An 18,906-nucleotide genomic window follows, 5' to 3' on the forward strand; every position below is an offset into this window, starting at 1 on the left:
AACGAATAGGAACTACAATTTTCAATAAACTGATGACCACACAGTGAAACAATCTATCTGGGAAACGAAGTTTCTTCTGATGGTTACAACGACACCTGGCAAGCTGAAATAAGAAACACTAGACTATTTATGAACAGCTACGACTGTACAAGAAACACAGAAATACAACTGCAACTCCTGGAAAATGGCTACCGACAACAAATCGTGTAAATAGAACAATAAACATTGACTTGAATTTGGACCAACTCATTACTAATCAGTTATTATTTACTTGTCTAATCTATTCTTCTAACAGCAACATTATTTTTTTTTTCTTTTGTGGCCAACTTAGAGCTGTTAAAATGCAATTAAATACTTGGAATGACGGGAAACAAGTTTTGTGTGTGTGTGTAAGTGTTATCATGCATGACGTGTCGACCCAAGCGCACCACGTTTGTTGCAAAAAATTAAACGACTGTCGCCGGCTTTGCAGATTAATAAAGGAACTTTTGCACATTTTTCAATATGCTCGGAAGCTTGTGCTGAGTCTAAAGGATTTTTGAGCCTTTTTGCAGTGCCCCAACCGACTTATGCCGGCGTTTCGCAGAGCACGCACAAAAAAATATCGCAACATTCCCCGCGCGCTGTTGTCGCAAAATTCGACTGCAAGCGTATTCTTTGTTTGCTAGTATGTAGCTCTCTCTATCAAGCCCAAGCTGAGTGGAATAATAGAGCAATTCTATCATTCTTCAGCCGAGGAAGATGTCATCCTCGTGCTACCGAATATACGCTGTTTATGTGAAAAAGGCTACAACTTATGGCCTACAAAGAAAAGATGGCCGCAAAATTACCAGTTTGTAAGCCAGGTTCACAAGATCCGAAAGTTGGGAAGAGAACGGCCACTAGATTACTTCAGTTAAGCCAGCCGAGTTTATAACCGCAGCAATTGTTTTAGGCACATCTTTGAACGAAATGTTTGTCGAAACTGCTGAAATGGTTCTTGTAAATATCCAGGATTTTGAAGTAAGACAGCATGTTAAAAATGCAACAAATATTTCATTTATATAACTAATAATGTCAAATTTGCGCGCCTTCTCTGAGGAATATCAAAACGAGACAAAAGAATCATGGAAGGGCATATTTCGTAAACGGAAAAGCAATGATGTAGTGTACAAGACGTTCGTCCCGCATGTGCACTCTTCTCAAAAGGTGACAAAACGATGGCAAACTTTTAACATGACGAAGTAGAGTAGTTTAGGATGCAATAACTGATCAAGAATTAAACAATTTGTTTGGTTTGAATAGCTAAAGAGCCTCTCGGACATATTGTCAGTAAATACCACGAATGTTTATCATCTGTTTCATAGCATCATGATCATGCAATTTGACGCCGGACTGCTCTGAAAATGATTTTCTGTTGTCAACAAAGGGCAAGAGCGCTAGAGCACCCACAAGTTGAAAGTTGAAATTGTAAAAGACAACTGAAAAGACGTGTTAGTTTGCCTTTTCTGCTTATTTGCAGCGATTTTAAGATAGAATTAAAGGATTACGTTTCAGCTTAACTTGAATGCGTAATATAACTGCTAAATTTCGCATCCATAACTAAAGAGGAAGCAACTGAGAACAGTTTCGAGTTAAAGGACGCAGATTTAAAGTAAATATTTCGGAGACTAGTGTAGGTTTTCAGGTCAGCATGCTTTAGCAGACTGTGAGTTAAACACGAGTCAAGTCGAAATCAACTACTGGTATCATATTTTACTCTCTTAAAGGGAACTTTATTGGAGCTTATTATACACTGGGGTCAACCGTAGGTCAGGCAAACAATAGATATTTACCGTGATAGTATTCATTGCAACGGCTAAAACAGCAAGAGGAATTCGGAGTAACTTGTAGCTAGCGTGGTATTGCTAAAGGTAAGCTTAGGAATTCCTTTCTGCATGTGATGATCAAGTTCTTGTCAAGTTGTTATGGCGTTGCGAAAACAATCGAGCAATGATTCTGCCTACTAAAACGCGCTTTACTGAAACGATCGGAGATTGAAGGGAAAGTCAGTTCAGTGGTGCTGAAGAAATAACCATGAGTTTGTTACTCGAGCCAGCGAGCATCCGACTAGTAAAGCGTGATTCCTGAGTGCAAAATGAAGCCTCGAGGCCGGGCTGTCTTGGAGTTACAGAATTACCGAGATAGAATGTCTCACAGAGAAAAGAAATGAACATAAAAAAAAAATAATGGGAATATTTACACTGGCTGTTGCTGTAACGCGAGTAACAGCTATTTGTGCTCATAAGCCAACGCATTAATTTTCTGTTCGTCTATAAACGATACCACACTGCTTAATTCCGAGAAGAATAGGAATTTTGAAGCTCGAGGATGAACAAACAACGGCGATTCAAACTTGCAGACCCATACCGGCAATTTTACTCCATTGGCAACAAGTGGACGGTTCACCCAAGAACTATTCCCTAAATTGCTCAGCTCGTTTTAAGTTCGGAGAGTTCAATTTAATTTAACTGCCTATAAAAGCTGCATGGTCGACAGGGACAAAAACTGAAGGAAACTGGAATACCAGTCATACTTTTATATCAAGGGAGAAGAGGCATTCGGATTTCTTGATAGTATTTCCTATTTGAACCGAGCGTTTTAGTTCCGGACACTGAAATATATGCTGTTTGAATTTCCAAAATAGTGTTGTCCTTGTGACGTTCTGTGAATTCGTCTTTAAGCATACTGTAACTGTTATATGGCGTATAAATTTCATATATGCTTGTCTTTGTGAAGATCCGTCAATTCGTCTTTATAACTTATACAGTAATTTTTGGTGGACAAGTTACATGAAACAGTATGATCAGAAAGTGAATCATTGCTGAACAAGATCGACTGACAATTGCAGGGAACTGGGCGAAAACAACAACATAAAAAACAGAAATGTTTGGCTAGATTGTTAAAACATGGCTGATGTTTTGGTCTTTATATTAATTTCTTCTGAGTATTAAAGCAACTGTTTCTTATTTTAAATATCTTATGTCTGCTATTTCAGGCCACAGTGCGAAGCACAAGTATTTATCAGTAGCTTTCCTCTTTGTTATCACCATTCACTTTAGTCTGTCTGCAGCTAATGTAAATGGATCATTGGTAGTTGAACTCGGCGAATGTCTTTAAAGGAAATTAGTTCTGTGTAAGGATTCCCTGAAGTATTTTCATGAAAAATACCGGTAAATATGGACTAGAGAAGACGAAATGGTGAACTAATTGAGTCAATTCTCTTATAGCATGAGCTCAATCTAGTGAATTTGACTTTATTGTGAATCTTTTGCTTCTATCTCGATTTTTTGCTGCAGTGATATTTTCATTGCATGCAATTTTCCTGCTGATAATTCACTTGTTAGGCTTTGCTATGATCGAAGAACTCGAATGAGAGAAACGAAGTCAGTGAGAGAAGGGCTTATCAAGCCATTTACGTCCTACAAAACTAAGTTAAACCAACCCATCTTTATATAACGTGAGCAATGGATTTTTTATCCCTGTCCGAGCACAGAAGAGTCAGCAATTTAGAAAATTACACATGAAAGAAACAAGTTTGGAGCTTTCGCAAGATTCCAGAGCACATCATTGAAGTTCGAGGAGTGACTCGAGCAGACGGTTTTCCTCACTCATGGCGTCAAGCAATTTCTGACCAACTTCATGGTCGAATCTCGCGGTTTCGAGGAAATTTCAAGGGCTCGGTGATATTTTGAGAAATCTTCTCTTTTAAACCTCTCTCTCAGTTGCTTAACTTCTCTCACTCTGATTTCCTTTCTTTTCTGGAAATTGCTCATCAGTCTCAGTTACATTCATCACCGAGACGACTTCACCCTGCATGAGTCTATTTTGTGCAGCTAATGTGAAAGTCAAGCAGACCTGTCGGTGCGTAATGAGGAATAAAACTTTCGTTCTTGCTGTAAATTACTTTAACTTTTGCTCGAGGGCATGATTTGCACTTAATTTACATAAATTGAAACATGTAAATTCCCATTTGCCCACGGGTGTAGTTGTTCGAGGAGGACCTGTTGGGTCGGTCTTCATTATTTTGCGCCACTCGGAGTAATGATGTTATGTATTGTAAATGCGTCGTATATGATGCCTTTATTAGGTTGTAGATTAAATGGAATTGCAGATATTTATCCACAAACGAGTCAAATAACCAGCAGAGAGCTATCTTTGTATTTTGTTAATAATCTGTACGATGAACGTAGAATAACTGAAATCAGAGCGAATATGGCCGATTATGCGCAAATTGACGCCATGTTGTAGGAATGTGGATACTTTCGCTATCTTCTCGCGTGAATCGTGTTGCAAATAAAACATTTTCTTGTCCATGAATTTTATTTCAGAAAAAAGAAAGTTGAAATTGTCCAAGAAAATGGTTCGAGATGAGTGTACGGTGTCAAGCTCGACTCGATTCTTTGGTTTACCCAAACCAGGAGTTCTGTTGATATTCCATAATATAGCACAAATTCCTTACGACAACAACTTGCAGAAATTTGAGGCCATATTTCCTACGGTCATTTTATCTCTTTTTGCTAAGATGGGGGTCCTTCGCGAATGGCCACTGAATCAAAAATTATAATTGCTCGTGACGAAGTATTTGAATTTCTTGACATCAAAGAAATTGAAAGGACCGAAATAAGTAACCCTGTGAACTAGCTGGTCCAGATTAGCTACTAAGAATGGCCGGGATTCATTGTAGGTTTACTCGATGAAATGATTTAAAAGAAAATAAGTTCCGCTCAGTGTAAAGATTCCCTGAAATATTTACTGACAAGTAAATCAATATGGATTAGAGAAGACGAAATGGTGAATTGTTGCACAGTTCTTAATAAGCACGAGCTCAATTTAGTGAATTTGACTTCATTATAAACATTTTGATTTTGTCTTAGTTTTTGCACAACAATCTGCTATGGCTGAGACGTTTTTATTACAAACAGTTTTCTTGTTTACAAGTCCCTTGTTAAACAATCGAAGAACTCGAATTAATGAAAAGAGGTAAGGGCGAAGACGAGGTCTTCCAACTTGTTTATGCCGAACAAAACTGAGTTAATCAACCCGTTTTTATAGAAAGAACAATGGGGTATTTCTCGTTGACTCGGCAGTCCGTAGAGTCACGAAAATTAAGAAAAATTACAAATTAAAGAAACAAGATTGGAGGTTCGACGAGATTCAGAGTATAACACTGAAGTACGAGGAGTGACTCGAGCGAATGGTTAATGGCGCTCATGGCGCGAAACAATTCCTGATCAATTCTCACGGTAGCGTTTTGTGAATTTCTTTTTTAAAATTCTGTTTAGTTTCGTAGCTACTCTTACTCCTGATTTCTCTTTTTATATTTTGAAAATTGCTGTCTTCGATTCACTCATCACGGAGATGACTTCGCTCGCTCTCATTTGTACGGAAGTCCTGTCGGTCTAGTAGGGCATTTAACTTTCTTTCTTGCTGTAAAGTCATTTAACTTTTGCTCGAGGGCATGATTTTCACTGAATTTACGTAAATGGATGCTATTTTTCCACAAACGAGTCAAATACCTAGAGAGAGCTACTAATAATCTGTACAGTGGGCGTAGAATATTAATTCAGAGCAATTATCGCCGATTATGCTCAAATTAACGCCATGCCGAGGGAATGTGGATATTTTCGCTACCTTCTTTTGTGAATCAAGTTGCAAATAAAACATTTTCTCGTCCACGCATTTTATTTAAGCGAAACGAAAGTGAAAATTGCCATGAAAATGGTTTGAGATGAGACTCCGGCTTTGGTTGACCAATGCAAGGCTAGGAGTTCTGTTGACATACCCTAATTAACTCGACGACAACTTGCAGAACTGTGAGGCCATAGTTCCTTCGGTCATTTTAAATCTTTCTTAAAAGCATGGCGACTAAATTTGATATATCAAATATATTATCACTGCTCGCGACCACATATTTGAATTTTTTGACCTCAAAGAATATAGAAGGACTGAAATAAGTATCCCGTTGAACTAGCTAGTATATGAAAGCTTTGTAGCTTATTATAGTTGAACGACAGTTCTGTCGATCTAGTGAGGCATTTAACTTTCGCTCTTGCTGTAAAGTACTTTAATTTTGGCTCGAGCGCACGATTTGTACTAAATTCAGGTAAATGGATACTTGTAAATTCTGATTTGTTGACGGGTGTTACTGTAGTTGCACGAAGAGGACCATTTAGGTCGGTCTTCATTGTTTTGCCCAACTCGGAGTTGTGATGTTATATGTTTTAGTCGCGTCGCATGTGCTGCCTTTATAAGGTCTTACATTAAATAGAATTGCAGATATTTTCCACAGCGAACTTCTATTTTGGTCTTTCGCTGATAATCTATACAGTGGACGTAGAAAAATTGAAATCAGAGCGATAATGGCCGATTATGCGCAAATTGACGCCATGTTGTAGGAATGTGGATATTTTCGCTATCTTCTCGCGTGAATCAAGTTGCAAATAAAATATTTTCCTGTCCATGCTTTTTATTTAAGAAAAAAGAAAATGGTAATTGTCTAAGAAAATGGTTCATTTTAGATGAGTAATACGGTAGGTGTCAAGTTTGACTCCACGTACTCTTTGGTTTTAAGTTCCATACGCAACAACTTGCAGAAATGTGAGGCCATATTTCCTTCGGTCATTTCATCTCTTTCTGTATAACATTGGGACTGAATAACTATATTGCCACTGCTCGTGTCCAAATTTCTAGACCTCGAAGAAATTTAAAGGACTGAAATATAAGTATCCCTGCGGACTAGCTAGTACGCATAAAAAGCTACGATGAATAAACGGGATTTACTCACTCTAGTTTCACTGGTCGAATGATTCGCCTAAAAGAAAAGAAGTTTCGCTGTAAAAGGATTCCCTAAAGTATTTACTGACAAATAACTTGAAAATGGATTACAGAGGACGAAATGGTGAATTGTTTCAATTCTCTAAGCGCGAGCTTAATCTAGTGGATTTGACTCATATTATAAACCTTTTGCTTTGTGTCTTAGTTTATGGACAAAACAAAACTGCTATGGCCCCGAGGTCTTTATTACAAACAGTTTTTTTGTTTGCAATTTCCTTGTTAAACGTTTGCTTGATCGAAGAACTCGAAGTAATGAAAAGAGGAAAGGGCGACGATTGCTATATTTAGAGAGGAAGCCACATCAGCTCTAGCTGGTTTTCCTGATGCGGATCCTCTATCTAGGTCGAATTGGATTTTGGAAATGTTGGTTTTCCAGGAGGGAACAGAGGAAAACTGGAGAACCCGGAGAAAAACCCTCGGAGCAAGGCAAGAACCAACAACAAACTCAACCTACATATAGCACCGGGCTGGAATCGAACCCGGGCCACATTGGTGGGAGAAAAGCGCTCTTTCACCACTGCACCATCCCTGCTCCCCTGATGAAGATGAAAAGAAGATGGGATCTTCCAATCCGTTTGTGCCGTACAAAACTGAATTAATCAACCCCTTTTTATGGTTATTTCTCCTTGTCTGGGTACCGAAGAGTCAAGCAAGTTAGAAAAATACAAATAAAAGAAACGAGACTGGAGCTTCGGCGAGATTCCAGAGCACATTCATTGAAGTACGAGAAGTGATTCGAGCGGACGGTTTACGGCGCTGACAGGCGCGAAACAATACGAGGAAATTACAAGTCTTTAGTGATATTTTGAGAATTCTTGCTTTTCAAAATTCTCTCTCGGCTGAACAACTACTCTCACTCCTAATCAGTTCTATATTTTCTTTTGAAAAAATTGCTTATCAGTCTTACATTCATTCACCGCGATGACTTCGCCCTCTCTATTTTGTTTATTTTATTATAACTGAACAGCAAAGCAGTCCAGTCGGTCTAGTGAGGCATTTAGCTTTCATATTTGCTGTAAAATACTCTAACTTTTGCTCGAAAGCATGATTTGCACTTACGTAACGTAAACAGAACTTTGTAAATTCAGATTTCCTGACGGATGTAGTTGCACCAAGAAGACCTTTTGGGTCAGTCTTCATTGTTTTGCGCAATTCAGAGCTGCGATGTTATATGTTGTAAATGCGTCATATATGATGCCTTTATAAGGTTGTAGATTAAATAGAATTGCAGATATTTTTCCAGAAACGAGTCAAATAACCGGCAGAGTGCTACCTTTGTCCTTCGGTAATAATCTGCACGGTGAACGTAGAATAACTGAAATCAGAGCAAATATGGCCGATTTTGAGCAAATTGAAGATATGTTGTAGGAATGTGGATATTTTCGCGATCCTCTTGTGTGAATCAAGTCACAAATAAAACATTTTTTGGTCTAGAAAAAGAGAAAAGAAAGCTAAAATTGTCCATAAAGTGGTTTGGAGAAGCGGTATTTTGAATTTTAAGCCTGAATGAATGCCACTACTCGATTCTTTGAGTAACTGATACGAGGCGATCTATTACATGCCATGCATGATCAGCACAAATCCACTATGCAACAACAGTGTGGTTAAATGCGAGGCCATAGTTCCTTCGGGTCATTTTATCTGTTTCTGTAAAAATGCAGGTCCTTCGCATAACTATGTGAATCAATGTGCGACCACTGCTCGAAAACCAATTGATTTTCTCGACTTCAAAAAAACTGAAAGGACTAAAATAACTAACCTGAGAAGTAGCTAAGCAAACCGCAAGCCAGTTTATCCACAATGATTATACATTTCGGAACTCACGGCATACACTGTCGAAATTTAATTAAATCGCAATGACTTTGATCTCCTTCACTGCAAAGCAATTTAGTAAAACAACGCATTCTGAGAGATAGAGAAGTGATTTATCGTCTTTTCTCCGTTCAACAAAGAACACTCGGCAGCGCATTGAACGAATATGGGCCTATGAGAAGTGACCCAAGGAAACCTAAAAAGCGTAGTATACCCCAGATAAGCACCGAAATAGTGATAAAAATGTTAAAAGATTGATTTCAAAAGTACATTCTATTTGTTGGAATTAAAACTACTGAAAGGAACGTTTATTTTCAGCACATATTCGGAGAGGGGTATCTCACAATTTCTTCTTCAAAGAGTTGGCTGCGGCCCCCACTGTACTTTTACTCCATTTGTCTGTCCTTTTCAAGAGTACCTTGAGCAGAACATCTTTGATAATGTTCCTTCAACAAGGTTACAAGCGTGCGTGCACACAAGCAAGCCGCTCGATTCAGGCTAACTTTTTGCACAAAAATATTCACATAAGAGATGAAACTTAGAATACGCACAGTTTATGGGGACAAGGTATTAATGTTGTAACGACGCTCGATTCAGGCTAACTTTTGGCACAAAAATGATTCACATAAGGGATGAAACTTGGAATACGCACAGTTTATGGGGACAAGGTATTAATGTTTCAACGGTGGGCTGAAGAAATTCAGCTTTAAACATAATCTGGTCCATGAAAACGTACTTTTAAACATTGTTTACTACTGGGGGCGTGCATGAGAGTTTAGGTTCTGTACAATTCTACAAAGCAACTGGAATCAAACTAAGTTAGGGCGACAGATTTCATTGGCATGAATTGTATTAATTATAGCAGGTTAAAGAATAAACAAAAGCTATACCTGGAGCTAAAAGAATGGTGAATAACAACTCTACCATCAAGTGGGCCCTGGCTTCCATTGCGTTGTAAGAAAACTCACGTCACTTGCTCGATTCTATCCCCTTTATCAATTCTTGTGTTTGATTGGCTAGCGATAAATCATGCATGATGTCGTTAAAGGGCCTGATGATGCTTAATCTAATCTCGACATTACTCTTCTAACACAGTATAATATGATTTCTTATTGGCTGAAGACTGTACATTAACCGTTTACTTCTTTGCAGTACAAATTTGATAACCATGACTGCATGCCTGAAAATGTTCTATTTGGTAAGAATTGAAAAACTAACAGTGCCACATAAAAGCCCTGGGCTCATATTCGTTCAACGTCCCTTTCAAGCGGGCTCATTTTCGGGGAGGGCCTATATACGGGGGAGCTTATTTTCGGATTGAAAATTGTGTTACAGAAATGCTTGAGTTTATATTTGGAAGGGATACTTCGCCTGGAAATTGTTAGGTGAATACAATGATACCACATGTTTTAACTCTCTACTTATAATGGTATGAAGTCCTATAGTCCTATCCAATTTATCCGCGGCTTTCTTGCTAAAGTGCTGACGACTGCGTAATGTTGCCGTTGTCAGGAGGATTTACCGGAGTTAACTGGAGAAAAGCTAGCAACAGTCGTGCAACATGCCGATGCCATCGAAATTTGAATCAGATTTCAACTACATTTCGGGCAAAAACGTGGACGTTTTGAACTGATTGGTGGTTATACAACATCATTACTTACAATTCCGATGGAGAGAGTGTGTTCTATTTTTTACAGCCATGTACCAAAAATGAGAACTTTGCCACGACCAAAGAAACAGCTAGGTGACAAGAAGCTAAACTGATTCGTGCTTTTGAGACAGTTTTATCTAAACCATCAATACTATCAAATCTTGGTCGGTAGCGGATGGATGAGTGTTAGGTTAGCTTTACAGTATAACCGAGAAAGGAATAATCGAAACCCCGGTATAAATAGAACTGAAGGGAGTCAAGTTTGGGCTGTTATCATACGAGTGATTCAAACAGAATTGGACGACAAGAAATTCTGTTACTAACAAATCATAAGTGTAAAAAAGATCTGACGAAGGAATTTAAACAAAGAAAAACATTTCTTGGAAAAGCCATTTCTGAAAAGTTTTAGTAAAGAAAGAGTATTCTGTCACAAAAACAAACCAAATAAGACGAGCTCGCGGCAACGTGACTTTTGCCATTGGAGACCTTGTTTTTGCAGTTTGCAATTTGCCAATAGGTGTTTAAGAGTTTGCAAGGGTGGCGCTACCGGTAGCGCAGGTGGAGCCACCAACCTTGGACAGCTCAAAATGGCGGCAGGCTGAGATGAAAAGTGACAATAGTGTGGTAACATCCTTTGACCAGATGATGAGGCGCTTTAATGTAATATTCCGTTAATTTTAAGTTAATTTTGCATCGGAGATATTGCGACCTTAGAACGGTTGAAACTGTTTTGAACCAAGTATTTTATTTCAATACCCTTGAGCAAGAGAGGATAATGGGACAGAGAGGGACTTAGAGGGCGTTGGCCGGGATATGTCAAAGACAGAAAAGTTATTTTTAGATATGCGGACGCCCACAAAAGCGTAGTTCCGGTTCTAGTAAAGTCAATAAATCGGGCCAGCGTGACATTTGTTTTATTGGCTAATTAACATTCAGCATGTCATTTTTAGTGGGCATTTTACAGGCGTTTAGAGTTCGGCAACGATGTTAATGTCAATGATAGATTGAATCGGAAGCTTTCCAAAGTAAGCGTCTTCTGTAGATGCTAAATAAAAATCGTGACAGGCCTACACCAAGAGAAAATATTATTTTCTCTTGCCTACACGGACTCCTACTGTTTATTATTACTTTTTTCGACCTGATTTTTTAACCGCTGTGTCTTATAAGTATCGCTCTGAGAAGAGTGTCTCTAAGCGATTTGCCTTTTTAATGCGACAACATACGGATAGGAGGCTTTCGAAAAAGGCCTTCTCCTTCTGCATACTATAATTATTATTGGGAAGCGTTTTAGGTCAAATAGACGTTTATGGCACTCCAAAAGTGTAGACTGGAGGTCACACAATCTGCATGCTTTCCTGCAGTTTGTAGACATTAACACCTCTCTCATTTGCTAAATGATTTTGCCCGTGCGGTTTGATTTGGCTGATATCATTTTGCAAGATATATTTTAATCTCTCAAAATGCTCGCCCTGGAAGGACTTTGTCGGAAACTTTCTTTGAAAGTGTAATTTTATTTTATTTTGTGACGCTTGAAGGTGTGATGTATCTTATCACAGATGACATACCGGTATCTGTGTTTTTCCGGTTTCGTCTGATTCATCAGAGAATGTCGATAAAGATATATATTTGTTTCAAAGAGACGCTGTGCCGTATTCGATCGGGCGTTTTGTCGCTTGAGCTCGAAATAACGGAGGTTTTTTATTGATTTATTCCCCTGTTCGCACGTTTGGTCTGGCACCGCATGAATGAAATGTAAGAGTATCTCTAGGCGTACTGGGGTCTGTTATCTGTTATTTGTTTTGCCTGTTAATGCAGGTTTAATATATATGGTTTTGACTTTATTCTTCGCGAGCCATTGGATTTGAAAAAAATTGTAGAATCTATCCCTTATTCCCAATATTTCCTGCTAAAATTTTATTTCACAACTCGCTCTCATCAATGAAACGTTTCCGCTATTGTTAATGACATTTCTCACGCCTTGATCATGAATGGCGTGTGCGGAAGCCAAGAAAAACAGACACTTCCGTTTTGCACGCGGCTAAATATAACTTTTCTGTCTTTGACATATCCCAAGGCCTAGACTAGGAGACTACCTCTCTGTCCCCTTATCCTCTCTTGCCTTGAGTTACTGGGACAGCTATCGACAAATCCAGGAAACTTAATAAAATAAACTTAACCCAGCCAGCCGTGACACAGAAAAATTAAGCCCGTCCCCGTTCCCAAAACCCGGTTATTTAGCAGTAAGAAGAGGTTCTGGAGTGAGACTTCCGGTATTCCTTAGAGTACTTGTGATTGGTTAAAAACCATTTGCCGAAAATAGTTTGACCTCGTACCCAGGGTCTCTCTTGCACGCTACAAATGTTAATCCCAACGTGACTTTGCTGGCACGTGTATGCGAAAATTTTTGCAAATGCGAGCCGATTTTTAACTAACAGACTTCAAAACCAAACGGGCAACCTCAGGAAAGACGTTTCCGTTCATGTGATTAATTCGCAGTACTAATTCGCATCCGATTGACTCAGTACTACCTAGACATATGATCAGCACAAATTGACAGTTGAGAACTGAGTGCTGTCAGTGCGTGCTATCTAACACGTCTCTCTGCTTGAAATTTTCAACGTGATTAAATTAAAGATTTGACGCGTGCAGTTTCTTCTTTTCACTTGCGTTACGTTCAAAGTTCATGATGTTTTCGTGACTTTCAATTGTTGATGTTTCAAAACGCCGCCTATTAGTTTATACTCGTGCAAGGTCAAAGAAGCTCACAAATCTTTTGTGTTGATGTTCGCAGGCTAGCTACAGCTGCAGTGATTTTGCTGGCGGTTACTTGCTGGCCTCGCTCGTCAACGATGAACAAGCCATCTCTCGATGGTCAATCAGCAACTGAGCGAGTCAGTTTCAATTAATATGGCTGCCAGACTGGGAGATCCTAATACAGCTTCAGGATCGGCCAGGGGGTAAGTGGCATTCCAATATATCCAGAACTAAAACTTACAATGAAGGAAAAGAAAAACAAAAAATTGACATAAAAGTGGCCGAATGGCAGTAGACAGTATTCTAAGATAAAAAGATACCCTGTTTGATGTAATGTTTACAAAACCAAAGCATAGGCAGACATTCAGGCGAAGCTGAAGGGTCGGCCAGGGATTTTAGGTACACGGTATACAGGAGGATTTTAAATTGGGTATTCATCAGTATATTTACGCTAATATACCGTGTTATACTGTGTTATATTACGCTAATATACTGTGTTTCCAAATTTTGGTATTTTGCATGATTTTGAGAGAAAATGTTAGGTATACTGGGTTCATATTTTACATTTTTATTTCCATGTTGTTACTAGAAACTCATCAGCGAAAAACGTGATTTATCTTGATGGCAAGCCTTGGAAACACGTGACTTCCGACAAACTAAGAAGGACTGCCTTGGCTACTGGACCTCTGGAAATCCTTATGTTTTTCAGTTCATTGCCGTGAACATCGACTGGAATGATGAAAACCTTGTCTGACAAGTCAGCGAGCGAGAACAGTCTTATTACAGACATTACACCACAAACGATGAAAAACAATAACATCCTGAAAATCAACTTTAAAAAAACTGAAGGCCACACGGTGACGAAATCTATCTTGGAAAAGAGGTTTCTTCTGCTGATTTCAACAACTCCTGACAAGCTGAGCCGGATAAGAAACGCTAGACATTTTATGAACAGCTATGACAGTACAAGAAACACAAATGATACAACAGCAATTCTTGGAAAATATCCACCGACAACAATTCGTGTTGGTCCAAATTCAGGTCAATTGTCCTCTGTTCCATTTGAAATGGAACAGAAGACGATTGACTTAAATTTAGACAACTCATTGATAATTACTTATTAATTGCTTGACTAATATTTTCTTCTAACAGAAACATTGTTTGTTTTCCTTCTCATGTGGGGAAACTTGAAACTGTTAAAATGCAATAAATACTCAGTGAAATGTTTTGTGTGCGTGGCAATGAGTCAACACGATACGTGAACGTCAAGATCTGTTTATTTCGCCAGTTTTGTTCCTGAAACTTGAACAACTGAGGCCAGCTTTCACAGATTAATGAAGCAACTCTTGTGAACTTTTTCCCCAGTGCTCAGAAGCATGCGCTGGGCCCAAAGGATTCACGAGAGTCTCTTTGCTGTGCCCCAGACAACTTGTGTTGGCGCTTCGCCGAACTCACACAAAAAAAAAAATATTAGAGCATTCGTTTGCTGTGGTTGCAAACTTCGACGGAAAGCGTGTTGTGTTCGAAATGAGTATGTAGCTCTCTCTATCAAGCCCAAGTTCAATGGAAATAGAGCAATTCTATCATTCTTCAAATGGCAATTTTCACTTAACTCGTGGTGGTGATTGAGCCGAGGAAGATGTCATCCTACTAATAACTGCAGATACGCTGTTCAGTGATGTGAATAAAGCTACAACAACTAATGGCCTACAATGATGGCTGTAAAATATATCAGTTTGTAAGCCAAATTTACAACATCCAAATGTGCCAAGAGAACGGCCACTAGATTACTATGTTTAGTGAAAGTGACGCCAGCCGAGTTTAGAACTGCAGCCATTGTTTTGGGAACATCTTTGAACGAAGTGTCTAAAATTCTTTCGTCCAAATAACCGAGATGGACCTTGTTTAAATCGAATAGAAGGTTTTGATGTAAGACAGTAAGTTAACAATACAACAGATATTTCGATCACGCAATTATTGATGTGAAAGTTGTGCACCTTCTCTGAGGAATAAGGGTGAATTTCCCTAATTGATATTTGTTTGGTGTGATGGAGAACACTCTTCGGTTTTAACACGAAAGCAATATCACTGCTTCGAACTTAACACTATTTTTAGCAGAACAAGACTGAAATATAGATGTCTGGTCAATGATGTGAATCGGGCTTCATCTTTTAACTTTCAACTTTACTGCTTCCATCACCTAATACAATATTTGTGTTATATCTAAAACTGGTTCATGCAAAACAAGTGATGAGGTAGTCTATAGAAAAGCAAAAAGTTTCTTGAATTCTTTTTTTTTTTTTTTTCAGGCCTCAACTTTTAACTGTTCGTACGAAGTAAAGCAGTTTAGGGAAAGACTAAGAATTCGGTTTGTTTTGAATGATAACTAAAAGGCGAACTTGAAAATATCACATTGCACGAGTGTTTATCATTTATCATGTGACAACATCGCATTTTTTAATTTTGCCGACAAATTTAAAGATCATCCGCTCGAGCCCGCAAATTGAAAGTTGAAAGTTGAAGGTTGAAAAGACGTTGTGGTTCCTTTTTTCTGCTTATTCGTGACGATGTTAAATAGAAATAAAGGATTACGTTTAGAGGAGACTTGTGTAAGTTCTCTGGTCAGTATTTTTTTAACGAGGTGTACCAGAATCATATTTTACTCTTTTTAAAGGCAACTTTATGAAGTGTATTATATTATGCACTGAGGTCAACTGTGGGTCAGGAAAAACAATATGTATTCTGCATCGTCGGATTGGTAAAAGATTGATGTCGATTAGCCCAAGGTCGTTCTGAATGGCGTGACTGTATATGTTCTATGCTCCTCCCACGAACTACAGGGCGAAGTATGCTGCTCCGTGATAACTGTTACTGCAACTACTACAGCAGCAAGAAGTAATTGGAGTAACTTTTAGCTAGTTTCGTATTGATAAAGGAAAGCTAAGGAATTCCTAAGATGATAAAAGGTAGGTCTGCAATTTGTAAAAGCTACAGATCCGGCCATTCGCAAAAGCTGACGGCAGATAACAATTTACTTGCTATAATTCGACACACACTGCGTGTTTTGTTCTGTACACTGCGTATCTTAACAAATTGACCGTGCGTTTCAAATTTAAAAGTATCAAGCAATGTTTTTTGCTTCTTCTCAGGTAAAAGGCGCTTTCACCGTGCCACATTTCTTTGGAGCCGAATTTGCTTATTGCGTCCTCCTTTGTTCAACATAACTGAAACGATCGGAGATTGCAGGGAAACTGTTCATTGGTGCTGAGGAAATTCAGTAAATGAGTTACTCCCCGAGCCAGCGAACATCCAACGAGTAAGGCGTGATTCCAGAGGTACTGCAAAAAATTGAAGCCTCGAGGCCGGGCTGTGTTTGGGTTACAGATTCTACAGAAACTGATTGAATATTCTCACAGAGAAAGGAAATGAAGGCATTCAATTGGTAATGTGATCATTTACACTGGCTGTTTCTGTTATCCGAGTAACATTTGCCTGTGCTCAGTCAACGCATTTTCTGTTCATCTCACGGCGACAACACACTGCTCAATTGTGAGAAGAATCGGACATTTTGAAGCGCGAGGATTCAAAACGGCGACTAAACTGGCAGGTCCAAACAAATTTACTTCACTGGCACAAGTGGACGGTTCATCCAAGAAGTGACCCATAAGTTGCTCAGAATGTTTTGAGCTCGGAGAGTTTAATAAAATTGACTGTCTGTACTAAAAGGCTGCTCCACAGAGGCAAAACTGAGGTAATTAAATCACAATGCTAGTCATATTCAGTGTCATATCAAGGGAGAAGAAGGATTTCGTGATAGCTTTTTCCTATGAGAACCGAACGTTTTACTATTTCCGGACATTGAAATATGTGTTGTCCTTGTAAAGATCTGTGAATTCTGTAACTGTTTGTGGATGAGTTACATGAGACAGTGAGTATGATCAGGAAGTGGCACGATCGACTGTTAAGTCTATTGCAGGCAGCTGGGCAGAAACGACAACAAAGAAAACAGAAATACCTGGCTAGATTGTTAGAACATGGCTGATGTTTCTGTCTTAATTTTATTTTCTTCTGAGTATTAAAGCAATTGTTTCTTATTTTAAATATCTCATGTCGGCTATTTCAGCCCACGATCACCGTTCATGTTTCAATATGCGCTCTAGATAGGTACGCACACCAGTATGTGGCTAAAGAGACTGACTTTAATAAAACAAACATCCGACTATTAACATGTTAATCAAATATTCTAATCACGATATTCTAATCAGCTACATCTTGTAACATCCTTCCCTTTATGAAAGAAAGAGAAACAAAGAGTGTAAGAGTCTTATCTTGTGCTGCGGATCAATCAGCAGTCTAACATTGATATCTAAGAATCACGAAGCTTAGCGATAAGTAGCTCGCATAATAGTCTCAGTCCATATTGCTCATTGGTTCTTGATCAAGAATGGATTTTTAAAGCAATTAAAAAAAATCAAACAACTATTGTGATCATCGCAAATTGTCAGTCCGGTCTATGAATTTGTCAGTCCGATTTAGTTATTTGCAGACATAGTCCTTGAGGTAACTGGGAGGTCTCCTTTCTCGCTGAGGTCTTACAGGCGCTGGTGGTCGCCTCGGGGAAATGCTTGTTGCAGCCGCTGCTGGTACCAATGGGGTAGTACTTTCCTCAACTGTTAGAGGTGGGCTGCTTGTATTGGCTGGTGTCGCTTGTTCTGCTGCTGACCTCTCAGCCTTGGCTATGTCTCTATCGCTGTCAGCTGTCACATGCTCTGCTTTCTCCTGTGTCTTCTTGAGGTGTCCTCTGTTTCTCCGGTAAACACCTCCTTCAGGTGTCTCCACGGTGTACGATCTCTCGTCTAGGCGGGCTGTGACAACTGCCTTCTTCCAAATCTTGTCGCCCAAACGAAATGGCTTCATTCGGACAACATCGCCTTTAGCTAGCTCTTGAAGGTCTTTGGCACCACGGTTATAATACTTGGCCTGCTGTTCTTGTTTCTTTTCCAGCTTGCGCTTTTCCTTTTCTGGATACGTCACTCTAGGCTGGAGTAACGCTCTTGCCGTTGGTAATAGGGTCTTTGTTCGCCGATTCATCAATCTTTGCGCTGGGCTAGAATCCATTCCTTGCGTCGGCGTATTTCGGTAGTCAAGGATTGCCATGTATGGGTCTCGTCCACTGCTAAGGGCTTTGCGTAGAAGATTCTTCGCCGTCTTGACTGCGGATTCTACTTTACCATTGGCCTTGCTGTTGCCAGGGCTGCTGGGGGTATGTTCAAAGTCCCATGTGTTGGCGAACTTGCGGAATACTTCAGAGTCAAACTGTGGCCCATTGTCGCTGACTACCTGGTCAGGGCATCCGTATCTTGCAAAGTGGCTCTTCAGTTTTAGAACTACGGTGCTCGCCAGGGTGTTGTTAAGCTTGTCGATTTCCCAGTAATTGCTGAAGTAATCGACTGTGATGAGGAAGTCCTTGTTGTCAAATGTGAAAAGGTCTACTCCAATCCTTTCCCACGGTCTAGACGGTGACTCTACTGACATTAAGGTTTCCTTTGGTTGAGACTTCTCGTACTTTCTGCACGTCTCACATGCTGCTATCATCTCTTTAATTTCGGCATTCATGTTTGGCCAGAAGATACATTCTCGTGCTCTTCTTAGGCAGGACTCGGCACCCATGTGTGACGAGTGAATCCTCTGCTTCATATCTCCACGTAGGGTCTTCGGGATGACGACTCTCTCGCTTCTAAATATGAGTCCATCTTGCACTGCGAGTTCATCTCGAATACTGTAATAGGGCGTCACTTGTGCTGGTGCCTCGTGTCTCTCAGACGGCCAACCTT

The 18,906-nt window shown here is 39.5% G+C and overlaps 2 long non-coding RNA genes across 2 annotated transcripts in view; one reads left to right on the forward strand and one right to left on the reverse strand.

The window, feature by feature from the left end:
* Nucleotides 1–18,906, reverse strand: part of LOC144645233 (uncharacterized) — a 74,135-nt gene that overhangs the window by 29,128 nt on the left and 26,101 nt on the right. The window lies entirely within an intron of this gene.
* On the forward strand, nucleotides 1,787–14,300 carry LOC144645238 (uncharacterized). The gene is made up of 3 exons (XR_013569236.1): nucleotides 1,787–1,892; nucleotides 13,110–13,275; nucleotides 13,662–14,300. It is a non-coding gene; the product is annotated as an uncharacterized LOC144645238 (long non-coding RNA).

Source organism: Oculina patagonica, chromosome 3, assembly GCF_052425735.1.
Source record: "Oculina patagonica isolate OP01 chromosome 3, crgOcupat, whole genome shotgun sequence".
NCBI classification, from domain to species: domain Eukaryota; kingdom Metazoa; phylum Cnidaria; class Anthozoa; order Scleractinia; family Oculinidae; genus Oculina; species Oculina patagonica.